Here is a 12,935-nt window from a genome sequence, read left to right as displayed (position 1 = left end):
TTACGTACAGTGGACAGTGAATAATATTTTTCATGCCCAGATATCACAGTGATAGAGAAGCTTTCTTTGTCCTAGTTACTTACACAATATCGCTGGGCAAGCTGGGTAATACTCAACTTCCAGATCCTGACTGGCAGCAGAGAAATTACTGTTATGGATTCACTGGACAGTGCTGGGGCCTTATTCAGTATGCATCACTAATGCTTCCTGAATTTTGGGCCAGTGGACATGCACAGGACTCGTTCTGTGCATGCGTGGTCCGGGAGATGCGATCGCATCGGAGTGATGTGAATGCCTCTGCCTGATTGACAGGCAGAGACGTTCCTGGGGCAGTCAGGGGTGTCGACGCGACCTTGCGGAGGCGTGGCGAGAGGCACTTGGACAGGTTCAGGCCTATTTTTGGGGCAACCACGTAATGTCACACACGGCCGCTGCAAAACAAATAATGGCACTGGTCCGCCTGCATACACAGTCTGGCTGCGCAGGCAGGGGTTGACCCTAGTTGCTACAACTGTGATTAGATTGCGATTGCAGCGTTGGGTGGCACTTACAGTAGCATGCTGGGCGGCCTTGCCCTGTACTGAAACTGCAACTGAAGCTGAATAAGGGCCTTGGTCCTCTGTGCGCACAATTAACTCTGTTTTGCTGGTTCACCTTTCAGCAGTATACTGGAATACCAATTGCTGTTTATAAAAACATTTTTTTTAAAGAAATAAATAATATAATAAAAAAATAATTATTTTTAGAATATTGTTCTCAAGTATAGGTTCTCTGTTATCATAACTTGAGATGACCATGGCAATCAGAGTATAGCATGCGTGCAGTACTTGTACCTCCATGCAGTCCATGTTAAATAGGCTTTCCCATGCTCTGCATAGAAAAGCTACAATACCACCGGAGATATTCAGTAAGGGCTGTCACTGGCAATAGCTATCACTAGCAAGGGGGCTTGTTAAAAGCCCCGTGCCGCAGGGTTTTGCTATTCAATTGCAGAGCTAAAAATGGAATGCAGGGATTTCTACAAAAATCACTGAGTCTTTTCTCTCACACAACAACATTTTAGAAGATCTACTTCCTACAAAATCAATAATTACAAATAGGAAAAATAAATAGTTGAAAACTATTTTGGACCCCAGTCATCTCAGACTTAAATCATGGAGACCTCAATCGCTGGTAAGAATTGGCTACCACTAAAACCTCAAGGGTTTCATAAATGTGGTAAGACTAGATGTGCAGTGTGCTCCCACATACTGAGAAAGGCTCTATCTATTACTCTTGGTTCACAAATTAGGTTTATTTATCAAATATTTTATAAACTGTGATTCTTTTATAAACTGTGATTCAAGTACATTTTTTATTTACTCACATGTAGTAGCAGTTTACATTATGTGGGTCATACTACAAGAACCTTATGGAAAATAGCAACATCTTAAACTAATATAATATACTGAGGATATCGGTTTAGAATCTATCCCTACCATCTCCAGTGGAGGCAACAAATTTAGCAACCTATGTCGTCAGGAGGTGTATTGGATGTTTCAATTAAATTCCTTAATTAAATTCCTTGCACAAGGATGGAATTGATGAATCCGTTGAACTTAACATGTGTATTTAATGGTTATACACCTCTGACATCTTATAGACTGAATACTGTAGATAGGTTCCTTGTCTTTTAGCCATTTGTGTACAGGGATTGTCCATTCCATCAGCAATTATATCTCCTAGATTATAGTTTTCAGTCTTGTCCTTTTCGTGAACATATTTTTTCTCTCCTCTCCATTGGAACAAAATAAATATAATACAACTATTAATTTTACAAAAATGCTATTGATGTAATTTGTGTTTTATGTCCTTTGTCACAATAGTCCTTAGACCTCTCATTTACTAACATTTACCAGTTCTAATCAATCCTATTAAACCACTAATTGTTCCCCTTCATTAAAATTATATATACATTCCTCTCACTTTTTAGTATTATTTCCAATAATTAATTGTAATATTATTTAATTTTAATTATTTGTTTTTTCGTTATCTTATTTAGATGTGTTATTTCTGTCAAATTAAGATTTTCCTAATACTTATTGAAGATCCAGTGTACATTGTCATTGTTTTGGTGTATCATGTGATCTCTGATGCTAGTTAATAATGCTATTGCCGGCTAACCTACATCACTGAATGGAACGCTGTCCCAATCCCCCAGGGTTCCTTAGAGCAAGTGATTCATCTAAAACATCTCCCATCAGCTAAAGCTGGGTACACCTATACGATGCATTGGCCAATCTTGCGATTCGTGATGATATGCAACAACCAGCATACAGTGTGTAACCCCAATCCCACACATTTCAACGTTTGATGAATTGTGTGGTTGCATCTTCCCATCTGATGTGCTGCACACCAAATGGGATGATGCGACATATGATGAGTTTCACAATTATTAATACTGTGACAATATATTGGGCATATTCAGCTTCAGTTGCAAAATTGCACAAAGGCTAAATTGCGGTCTCAATTGAGTGAAATGTGATCGCAATTTGATGGCAGGAAGTGACCATTTGTGGGTGTTAACATGGCATTTGTGGGGAGTGTTTGCAAAAATGCAGGTAGATTACAGTATACCCGTTTTCGGGCCTTGTATCTGTCGTCAGTCGCAAAGGATTGCGATTAAAAACATTAGGCTGCTACGACTGCATTCTCATTATTCACAGTAGCCCTGAGTCAACTGCAATTGTCTATGGTAGTGCAATTTTGCGATTGCATCTTTGCGCATCTTTTAACTTTCTGGGTGGCTCTTCACATGCGATTTTTAGCAGAAGCAGGATTGAGAAAATCGTAATTCCTGTCTCAATAGCGATCCAAGCTGAATTAGGCCCCTTGTGCCACCGTAAAGCAGATCATACAGTGTGTACATGGGCACTATACAGTGTATCGTTACATCATATTGCTAGATTGTACAAGTGTGTGAACCCTGCTTTAGACTGATGTTTACAGATGATCATGTGACCACTGTTTACATTGGGGGTAATTCCAAGTTGATCGCAGCAGGATTTTTGTTAGCAATTGGGCAAAACCATGTGCACTGCAGGGGAGGCAGATTTAACATGTGCAGAGAGAGTTAGATTTGAGTGTGGTGTGTTCAATCTGCAATCTAATTTGCAGTGTAAAAATAAAGCAGCCAGTATTTACCCTGCACAGAAACAAAATAACCCACCCAAATCTAACTATTTCTGCACATGTTATATCTGCCTCCCCTGCAGTGCACATGGTTTTGCCCAACTGCTAACAAAATTCCTGCTGCGATCAACTTGGAATTACCCCCATTGTGTGATCACAACAAAGATTGGCCCTCATTCCGAGTTGTTCGCTCGGTATTTTTCATCGCATCGCAGTGAAAATCCGCTTAGTACGCATGCGCAATGTTCGCACTGCGACTGCGCCAAGTAACTTTACTATGAAGAAAGTATTTTTACTCACGGCTTTTTCTTCGCTCCGGCGATCGTAATGTGATTGACAGGAAATGGGTGTTACTGGGCGGAAACACGGCGTTTCAGGGGCGTGTGGCTGAAAACGCTACCGTTTCCGGAAAAAACGCAGGAGTGGCCGGGGAAACGGTGGGAGTGCCTGGGCGAACGCTGGGTGTGTTTGTGACGTCAACCAGGAACGACAAGCACTGAAATGATCGCACAGGCAGAGTAAGTCTGGAGCTACTCTGAAACTGCTAAGTAGTTAGTAATCGCAATATTGCGAATACATCGGTCGCAATTTTAAGAAGCTAAGATTCACTCCCAGTAGGCGGCGGCTTAGCGTGTGTAACTCTGCTAAATTCGCCTTGCGACCGATCAACTCGGAATGAGGGCCATTGTCTCTTAGATTACTAAGGTTAGACATTTGTGTAAGTCTTGTTATTTTCTTTAAATCAATCTGCTATGCCTATTTAAGGTTAAGATTGTCTCCTCTTGGTGTATTTTCTAATTATTATGACTTGATAGATTGTTTTCATTACACACACCTGGTTTCTTTTTCTGACTAAACTTCGGGTATATAAACCAGCCCTCCAACACTCCAACATTTGCTTCTGAGGAAACTGAGCGCTTACACCTCAGCAAAATGCATCAAGCATTCCATTATTTGTACCATTTGGACCTATTAGCATGTATTTACTCTGGACCAGTACACACTGCAGATCTTTATTTATCCTCAGGACATAATTAGTCTTACACACATTGAACATCATTTTTTTTTTCTTTTTATAAGTAAATTTATTATATTTTATTACAGTACTAGCTGGAGTACCCAGCGTTGCCTGGGATTTTACAAAAATAAACGTAAATATTAAACACACAGTATAAATAACATTGTAGATAGCTGAATACCCGTGCTTCGCTACGGGATGAGGATGGTAAATGAGAATGATAGTTGTTTGTTAATTTATGTTGGTTGGAGATCTAGTATATAGTAGAGATGAGCGGGTTCGGTTTCTCTGAATCCGAACCCGCCAGAACTTCATGTTTTTTTTCACGGGTCCGAGCGACTCGGATCTTCCCGCCTTGCTCGGTTAACCCGAGCGCGCCCGAACGTCATCATGACGCTGTCGGATTCTCGCGAGGCTCGGATTCTATCGCGAGACTCGGATTCTATATAAGGAGCCGCGCGTCGCCGCCATTTTCACACGTGCATTGAGATTGATAGGGAGAGGACGTGGCTGGCGTCCTCTCCGTTTAGAATTAGAATAGATTAGAGAGACACTTGATTTACTAATTTTGGGGAGCATTAGGAGTACTCAGTAGTGTACAGTGCAGAGTTTTGCTGATAGTGACCAGTGACCACCACTTTTATTTATAATCCGTTCTCTGCCTGAAAAAAGCGATACACAGCACACAGTGACTCAGTCACATACCATATCTGTGTGCACTGCTCAGGCTCAGGCCAGTGTGCTGCATCATCTATTATCTATATATAATATTATATATATCTGTCTGACTGCTCAGCTCACACAGCTTATAATTGTGGGGGAGACTGGGGAGCACTACTGCAGTGCCAGTTATAGGTTATAGCAGGAGCCAGGAGTACATAATATAATCCGTTCTCTGCCTGAAAAAAGCGATACACAGCACACAGTGACTCAGTCACATACCATATCTGTGTGCACTGCTCAGGCTCAGGCCAGTGTGCTGCATCATCTATTATCTATATATAATATTATATATATCTGTCTGACTGCTCAGCTCACACAGCTTATAATTGTGGGGGAGACTGGGGAGCACTACTGCAGTGCCAGTTATAGGTTATAGCAGGAGCCAGGAGTACATAATATATTATATAGTGAGTGACCACCAGACACACAGTGCAGTTTATTTAATATATCCGTTCTCTGCCTGAAAAAAGCGATACACACAGTGACTCAGTCAGTCACATACCATATCTGTGTGCACTGCTCAGGCTCAGGCCAGTGTGCTGCATCATCTATATATATTATATATCTGTCTGACTGCTCAGCTCACACAGCTTATAATTGTGGGGGAGACTGGGGAGCACTACTGCAGTGCCAGTTATAGGTTATAGCAGGAGCCAGGAGTACATAATATTATATTAAAATTAAACAGTGCACACTTTTGCTGCAGGAGTGCCACTGCCAGTGTGACTAGTGACCAGTGACCTGACCACCAGTATATAATATTAGTAGTATACTATCTCTTTATCAACCAGTCTATATTAGCAGCAGACACAGTACAGTGCGGTAGTTCACGGCTGTGGCTACCTCTGTGTCGGCACTCGGCAGCCCGTCCATAATTGTATATACCACCTAACCGTGGTTTTTTTTTCTTTCTTTATACATACATACTAGTTACGAGTATACTATCTCTTTATCAACCAGTCTATATATTAGCAGCAGACACAGTACAGTGCGGTAGTTCACGGCTGTGGCTACCTCTGTGTCGGCACTCGGCAGCCCGTCCATAATTGTATATACCACCTAACCGTGGTTTTTTTTTCTTTCTTTATACATACATACTAGTTACGAGTATACTATCTCTTTATCAACCAGTCTATATATTAGCAGCAGACACAGTACAGTGCGGTAGTTCACGGCTGTGGCTACCTCTGTGTCGGCACTCGGCAGCCCGTCCATAATTGTATATACCACCTAACCGTGGTTTTTTTTTCTTTCTTTATACATACATACTAGTTACGAGTATACTATCTCTTTATCAACCAGTCTATATTAGCAGCAGACACAGTACAGTGCGGTAGTTCACGGCTGTGGCTACCTCTGTGTCGGCACTCGGCAGCCCGTCCATAATTGTATATACCACCTAACCGTGGTTTTTTTTTCTTTCTTTATACATACATACTAGTTACGAGTATACTATCTCTTTATCAACCAGTCTATATATTAGCAGCAGACACAGTACAGTGCGGTAGTTCACGGCTGTGGCTACCTCTGTGTCGGCACTCGGCAGCCCGTCCATAATTGTATATACCACCTAACCGTGGTTTTTTTTTCTTTCTTTATACATACATACTAGTTACGAGTATACTATCTCTTTATCAACCAGTCTATATATTAGCAGCAGACACAGTACAGTGCGGTAGTTCACGGCTGTGGCTACCTCTGTGTCGGCACTCGGCAGCCCGTCCATAATTGTATACTAGTATCCAATCCATCCATCTCCATTGTTTACCTGAGGTGCCTTTTAGTTGTGCCTATTAAAATATGGAGAACAAAAATGTTGAGGTTCCAAAATTAGGGAAAGATCAAGATCCACTTCCACCTCGTGCTGAAGCTGCTGCCACTAGTCATGGCCGAGACGATGAAATGCCAGCAACGTCGTCTGCCAAGGCCGATGCCCAATGTCATAGTACAGAGCATGTCAAATCCAAAACACCAAATATCAGTAAAAAAAGGACTCCAAAACCTAAAATAAAATTGTCGGAGGAGAAGCGTAAACTTGCCAATATGCCATTTACCACACGGAGTGGCAAGGAACGGCTGAGGCCCTGGCCTATGTTCATGGCTAGTGGTTCAGCTTCACATGAGGATGGAAGCACTCAGCCTCTCACTAGAAAAATGAAAAGACTCAAGCTGGCAAAAGCAGCACAGCAAAGAACTGTGCATTCTTCGAAATCCCAAATCCACAAGGAGAGTCCAATTGTGTCGGTTGCGATGCCTGACCTTCCCAACACTGGACGTGAAGAGCATGCGCCTTCCACCATTTGCACGCCCCCTGCAAGTGCTGGAAGGAGCACCCGCAGTCCAGTTCCTGATAGTCAGATTGAAGATGTCAGTGTTGAAGTACACCAGGATGAGGAGGATATGGGTGTTGCTGGCGCTGGGGAGGAAATTGACCAGGAGGATTCTGATGGTGAGGTGGTTTGTTTAAGTCAGGCACCCGGGGAGACACCTGTTGTCCGTGGGAGGAATATGGCCGTTGACATGCCAGGTGAAAATACCAAAAAAAATCAGCTCTTCGGTGTGGAGGTATTTCACCAGAAATGCGGACAACAGGTGTCAAGCCGTGTGTTCCCTTTGTCAAGCTGTAATAAGTAGGGGTAAGGACGTTAACCACCTCGGAACATCCTCCCTTATACGTCACCTGCAGTGCATTCATAATAAGTCAGTGACAAGTTCAAAAACTTTGGGTGACAGCGGAAGCAGTCCACTGACCAGTAAATCCCTTCCTCTTGTAACCAAGCTCACGCAAACCACCCCACCAACTCCCTCAGTGTCAATTTCCTCCTTCCCCAGGAATGCCAATAGTCCTGCAGGCCATGTCACTGGCAATTCTGACGAGTCCTCTCCTGCCTGGGATTCCTCCGATGCATCCTTGCGTGTAACGCCTACTGCTGCTGGCGCTGCTGTTGTTGCCGCTGGGAGTCGATGGTCATCCCAGAGGGGAAGTCGTAAGCCCACTTGTACTACTTCCAGTAAGCAATTGACTGTTCAACAGTCCTTTGCGAGGAAGATGAAATATCACAGCAGTCATCCTACTGCAAAGCGGATAACTGAGGCCTTGGCATCCTGGGTGGTGAGAAACGTGGTTCCGGTATCCATCATTACTGCAGAGCCAACTAGAGACTTGTTGGAGGTACTGTGTCCCCGGTACCAAATACCATCTAGGTTCCATTTCTCTAGGCAGGCGATACCGAAAATGTACACAGACCTCAGAAAAAGAGTCACCAGTGTCCTAAAAAATGCAGCTGTACCCAATGTCCACTTAACCACGGACATGTGGACAAGTGGAGCAGGGCAGGGTCAGGACTATATGACTGTGACAGCCCTCTGGGTAGATGTATGGACTCCCGCCGCAAGAACAGCAGCGGCGGCACCAGTAGCAGCATCTCGCAAACGCCAACTCTTTCCTAGGCAGGCTACGCTTTGTATCACCGCTTTCCAGAATACGCACACAGCTGAAAACCTCTTACGGCAACTGAGGAAGATCATCGCGGAATGGCTTACCCCAATTGGACTCTCCTGTGGATTTGTGGCATCGGACAACGCCAGCAATATTGTGTGTGCATTAAATCTGGGCCAATTCCAGCACGTCCCATGTTTTGCACATACCTTGAATTTGGTGGTGCAGAATTTTTTAAAAAACGACAGGGGCGTGCAAGAGATGCTGTCGGTGGCCAGAAGAATTGCGGGACACTTTCGGCGTACAGGCACCACGTACAGAAAACTGGAGCACCACCAAAAACTACTGAACCTGCCCTGCCATCATCTGAAGCAAGAAGTGGTAACGAGGTGGAATTCAACCCTCTATATGCTTCAGAGGTTGGAGGAGCAGCAAAAGGCCATTCAAGCCTATACAATTGAGCACGATATAGTAGGTGGAATGCACCTGTCTCAAGTGCAGTGGAGAATGATTTCAACGTTGTGCAAGGTTCTGATGCCCTTTGAACTTGCCACACGTGAAGTCAGTTCAGACACTGCCAGCCTGAGTCAGGTCATTCCCCTCATCAGGCTTTTGCAGAAGAAGCTGGAGGCATTGAAGGAGGAGCTAACACGGAGCGATTCCGCTAGGCATGTGGGACTTGTGGATGCAGCCCTTAATTCGCTTAACAAGGATTCACGGGTGGTCAATCTGTTGAAATCAGAGCACTACATTTTGGCCACCGTGCTCGATCCTAGATTTAAAGCCTACCTTGGATCTCTCTTTCCGGCAGACACAGGTCTGCTGGGGTTGAAAGACCTGCTGGTGACAAAATTGTCAAGTCAAGCGGAACGCGACCTGTCAACATCTCCTCCTTCACATTCTCCCGCAACTGGGGGTGCGAGGAAAAGGCTCAGAATTCCGAGCCCACCCGCTGGCGGTGATGCAGGGCAGTCTGGAGCGACTGCTGATGCTGACATCTGGTCCGGACTGAAGGACCTGACAACGATTACGGACATGTCGTCTACTGTCACTGCATATGATTCTCTCAACATTGATAGAATGGTGGAGGATTATATGAGTGACCGCATCCAAGTAGGCACGTCACACAGTCCGTACTTATACTGGCAGGAAAAAGAGGCAATTTGGAGGCCCTTGCACAAACTGGCTTTATTCTACCTAAGTTGCCCTCCCACAAGTGTGTACTCCGAAAGAGTGTTTAGTGCCGCCGCTCACCTTGTCAGCAATCGGCGTACGAGGTTACATCCAGAAAATGTGGAGAAGATGATGTTCATTAAAATGAATTATAATCAATTCCTCCGCGGAGACATTGACCAGCAGCAATTGCCTCCACAAAGTACACAGGGAGCTGAGATGGTGGATTCCAGTGGGGACGAATTGATAATCTGTGAGGAGGGGGATGTACACGGTGATATATCGGAGGGTGAAGATGAGGTGGACATCTTGCCTCTGTAGAGCCAGTTTGTGCAAGGAGAGATTAATTGCTTCTTTTTTGGGGGGGGTCCAAACCAACCCGTCATATCAGTCACAGTCGTGTGGCAGACCCTGTCACTGAAATGATGGGTTGGTTAAAGTGTGCATGTCCTGTTTTGTTTATACAACATAAGGGTGGGTGGGAGGGCCCAAGGACAATTCCATCTTGCACCTCTTTTTTCTTTTCTTTTTCTTTGCATCATGTGCTGATTGGGGAGGGTTTTTTGGAAGGGACATCCTGCGTGACACTGCAGTGCCACTCCTAGATGGGCCCGGTGTTTGTGTCGGCCACTAGGGTCGCTAATCTTACTCACACAGTCAGCTACCTCATTGCGCCTCTTTTTTTCTTTGCGTCATGTGCTGTTTGGGGAGGGTTTTTTGGAAGGGACATCCTGCGTGACACTGCAGTGCCACTCCTAGATGGGCCCGGTGTTTGTGTCGGCCACTAGGGTCGCTTATCTTACTCACACAGCGACCTCGGTGCAAATTTTAGGACTAAAAATAATATTGTGAGGTGTGAGGTATTCAGAATAGACTGAAAATGAGTGTAAATTATGGTTTTTGAGGTTAATAATACTTTGGGATCAAAATGACCCCCAAATTCTATGATTTAAGCTGTTTTTTAGTGTTTTTGGAAAAAAACACCCGAATCCAAAACACACCCGAATCCGACAAAAAAAATTCGGTGAGGTTTTGCCAAAACGCGTTCGAACCCAAAACACGGCCGCGGAACCGAACCCAAAACCAAAACACAAAACCCGAAAAATTTCAGGCGCTCATCTCTAGTATATAGGCATATCTTGCTTCCCTGACGCACTTTGTGTAGTGGCCGGACCCCTTTTTGGTCCCCCAAGGGACCCTGCTCTTCCCACTATACAACTCTCAGTCTGTGGCTTCCTGCTGCCTCCATTCCCCTCCTCACATCATGTCAGTGCCCCTGTGAAATTATAGATTTTTTTTTACAGTTTCTTACATAGCGCAGCACATTATGTATCTCCTGATATACTCTGTGCTGCTGGGGGTCCATGCTACTTCCACTATATAACTCTCAGTGTGTGGGTTTGTGCTACCTGCATTCCCCTCCTCACATCATGTCACTGGCCCTGTCACATACAGTCCTGTCATCACTGACATATCATGCATGTACAGTATGTCCTGATATAGTCTGTGCTGCTGGCCCACCCCTAGGGGTGCTAGTGGTGTGTTACCCCCACAGTGTTTGTTTCCAGAGTGTAAGTCTTATGTGTAGCAAGTTTGGTGTAAATTGCTCCGGGCATTCCAGAGTTATGCTGTCTGCTGAAAAACTCTGTGCTGCTGCTTCACCCCTAGGGGTGCTAGGGGTGTCTTACCCCCACAGTGTTTGTTCCCAGATTGCAAGGCATATGTGTACCAATTTTTGAGTACATTGCTCCATCAATTCCGGAGTTATGCTGTCTCCCGAAATACTCTTTGCTGCTGTTCCACCCCTAGGGGTGCTAGGGGTGGCTAACCCCCACAGAGTTTGGTCTCAGATTGTAAGTCAGATGTGTACCAAGTTTGGGGTAAAATGCTCCAGGCCTTCCACAGTTTTGCTGTCTGCTGACATACTCTGTGCTGCTGTCTCACCCCTAGGGGTGCTAGGGGTGTCTGACCCCCACAGTGTTTGTTTCCAGAGTGTAAGTCATATGTGTACCAAGTTTGTTGTAAATTGCTGCAGGCAGTCCAGAGTTATGCTTTATGCTGAAATACTCAGTGCTACAGCCTCACCCCTAGGGGTGCTAGGGGTGTCTTCCCCCCACAGTGTTTGTTCCCAGATTGTAAGGCATATGTGTACCAATTTTTGAGTACATGAGTCCAGCAATTCCAGAGTTATGCTGTCTGCTGATATGCTCTGTGTTGCTAGGGATTTCAAATTGTTTTAGTTGCCTCCGCCGTGTTTTAATACACTTGTATGTAAAATTTCACGATCTTCGCTTGTAAACTGTGGATTTGTATAGAAAGACAGGACAAATTATCGCTTTGATATAGTAGATGTTGCATTAAATTAGCATTTTTTACTATCAAGTAGTACATATCAAGCCATTTATTTTATTCACTTAAATTATAGTGCTGTTTATTGTTATCTGTTATTATTATTATTATTTAGCAGCCCTGTTACAGGAGGTTAACACCCTCCTGTTTTACAGCTGCTTTTACTTCTTTTCTGCCAGTACCATATTATGTTTCATTGTTCTGTTTGTTTATGTCTTTTAAGTAATGTAGTCCTCTGACTTCCAACATTGCCTCAGCCCCAATAGGCCTATTGTTTCTTCAAAAGCATTAGCAATCTATGATCTGTATGTCAAGATGGCAGCATATGTTGGAGGGCTGTACAGCAATGCATGTTCTGATGGGAGCAGCTGGGCGACTCTTGTTGCTGCTATAGCTAGTCACGTGAATGATATTTGAGTTGTTCCTGCTCACAAAAATAAAATTCAGTTTCAGATATGGACATTATTGCAAGAGCTGCTGCGAGTTTGTACACAGCGGCTGTACAATAATACACTAATGACACAGGAGCCGTCTTGTGTAAATAGACATCTCCTGCCGACTTCTCTGGAGATGCAGCATCGGATCATCTTGTGAGCATCGGCCATCTGAGTAACACTCAGGTATCTAAGGATGTAGTCACTGATCATCTGAGAGCATCTGTTCAATAGTGGCAGCAGAACGTTTTTCCCTGCTGTAGTATTCTCCTTTTCTAAAGATGCTCACTGTGTCAGCGTTGGGTATGGTATGCCGTCAGCCGGCTCCGGGCGGTCAGTATACCGACGCCGAGATCTGGGCCACTAGAAAGTCGGGATCCTGACTGCCGGCAATGTAACTACATCCCATGTGTCACTACCTAGGCGCCATCCTTTACTTTGAATTTGAGACATCTCTGCACAGTTTATACTGTATATCCCCACTTCAGTGTAACATAGATTTGCCAAGGTACAAAGTTGCTTTGCTCCCATCTCAGTTTTTAGTGCATTATTAGCTACAATGGTTTCAGATTGACTTTATGGGCACTATTCCCAAAACCTAATTCCTTGGATGTCAGAGTTTTTTTAT

The 12,935-nt window shown here is 44.3% G+C and overlaps 1 protein-coding gene across 2 annotated transcripts in view; it reads right to left on the bottom strand.

The window, feature by feature from the left end:
• The window catches only part of ADAMTS10 (ADAM metallopeptidase with thrombospondin type 1 motif 10), a 291,074-nt gene that overhangs the window by 172,037 nt on the left and 106,102 nt on the right, over nt 1–12,935 (bottom strand). The window lies entirely within an intron of this gene.

The sequence above is a fragment of the Pseudophryne corroboree genome, chromosome 1, assembly GCF_028390025.1.
Source record: "Pseudophryne corroboree isolate aPseCor3 chromosome 1, aPseCor3.hap2, whole genome shotgun sequence".
Taxonomy (NCBI): domain Eukaryota; kingdom Metazoa; phylum Chordata; class Amphibia; order Anura; family Myobatrachidae; genus Pseudophryne; species Pseudophryne corroboree.
The sequence above is the reverse complement of the archived record's forward strand: the minus strand, read 5'-3'. Positions and strand labels throughout refer to the sequence as shown.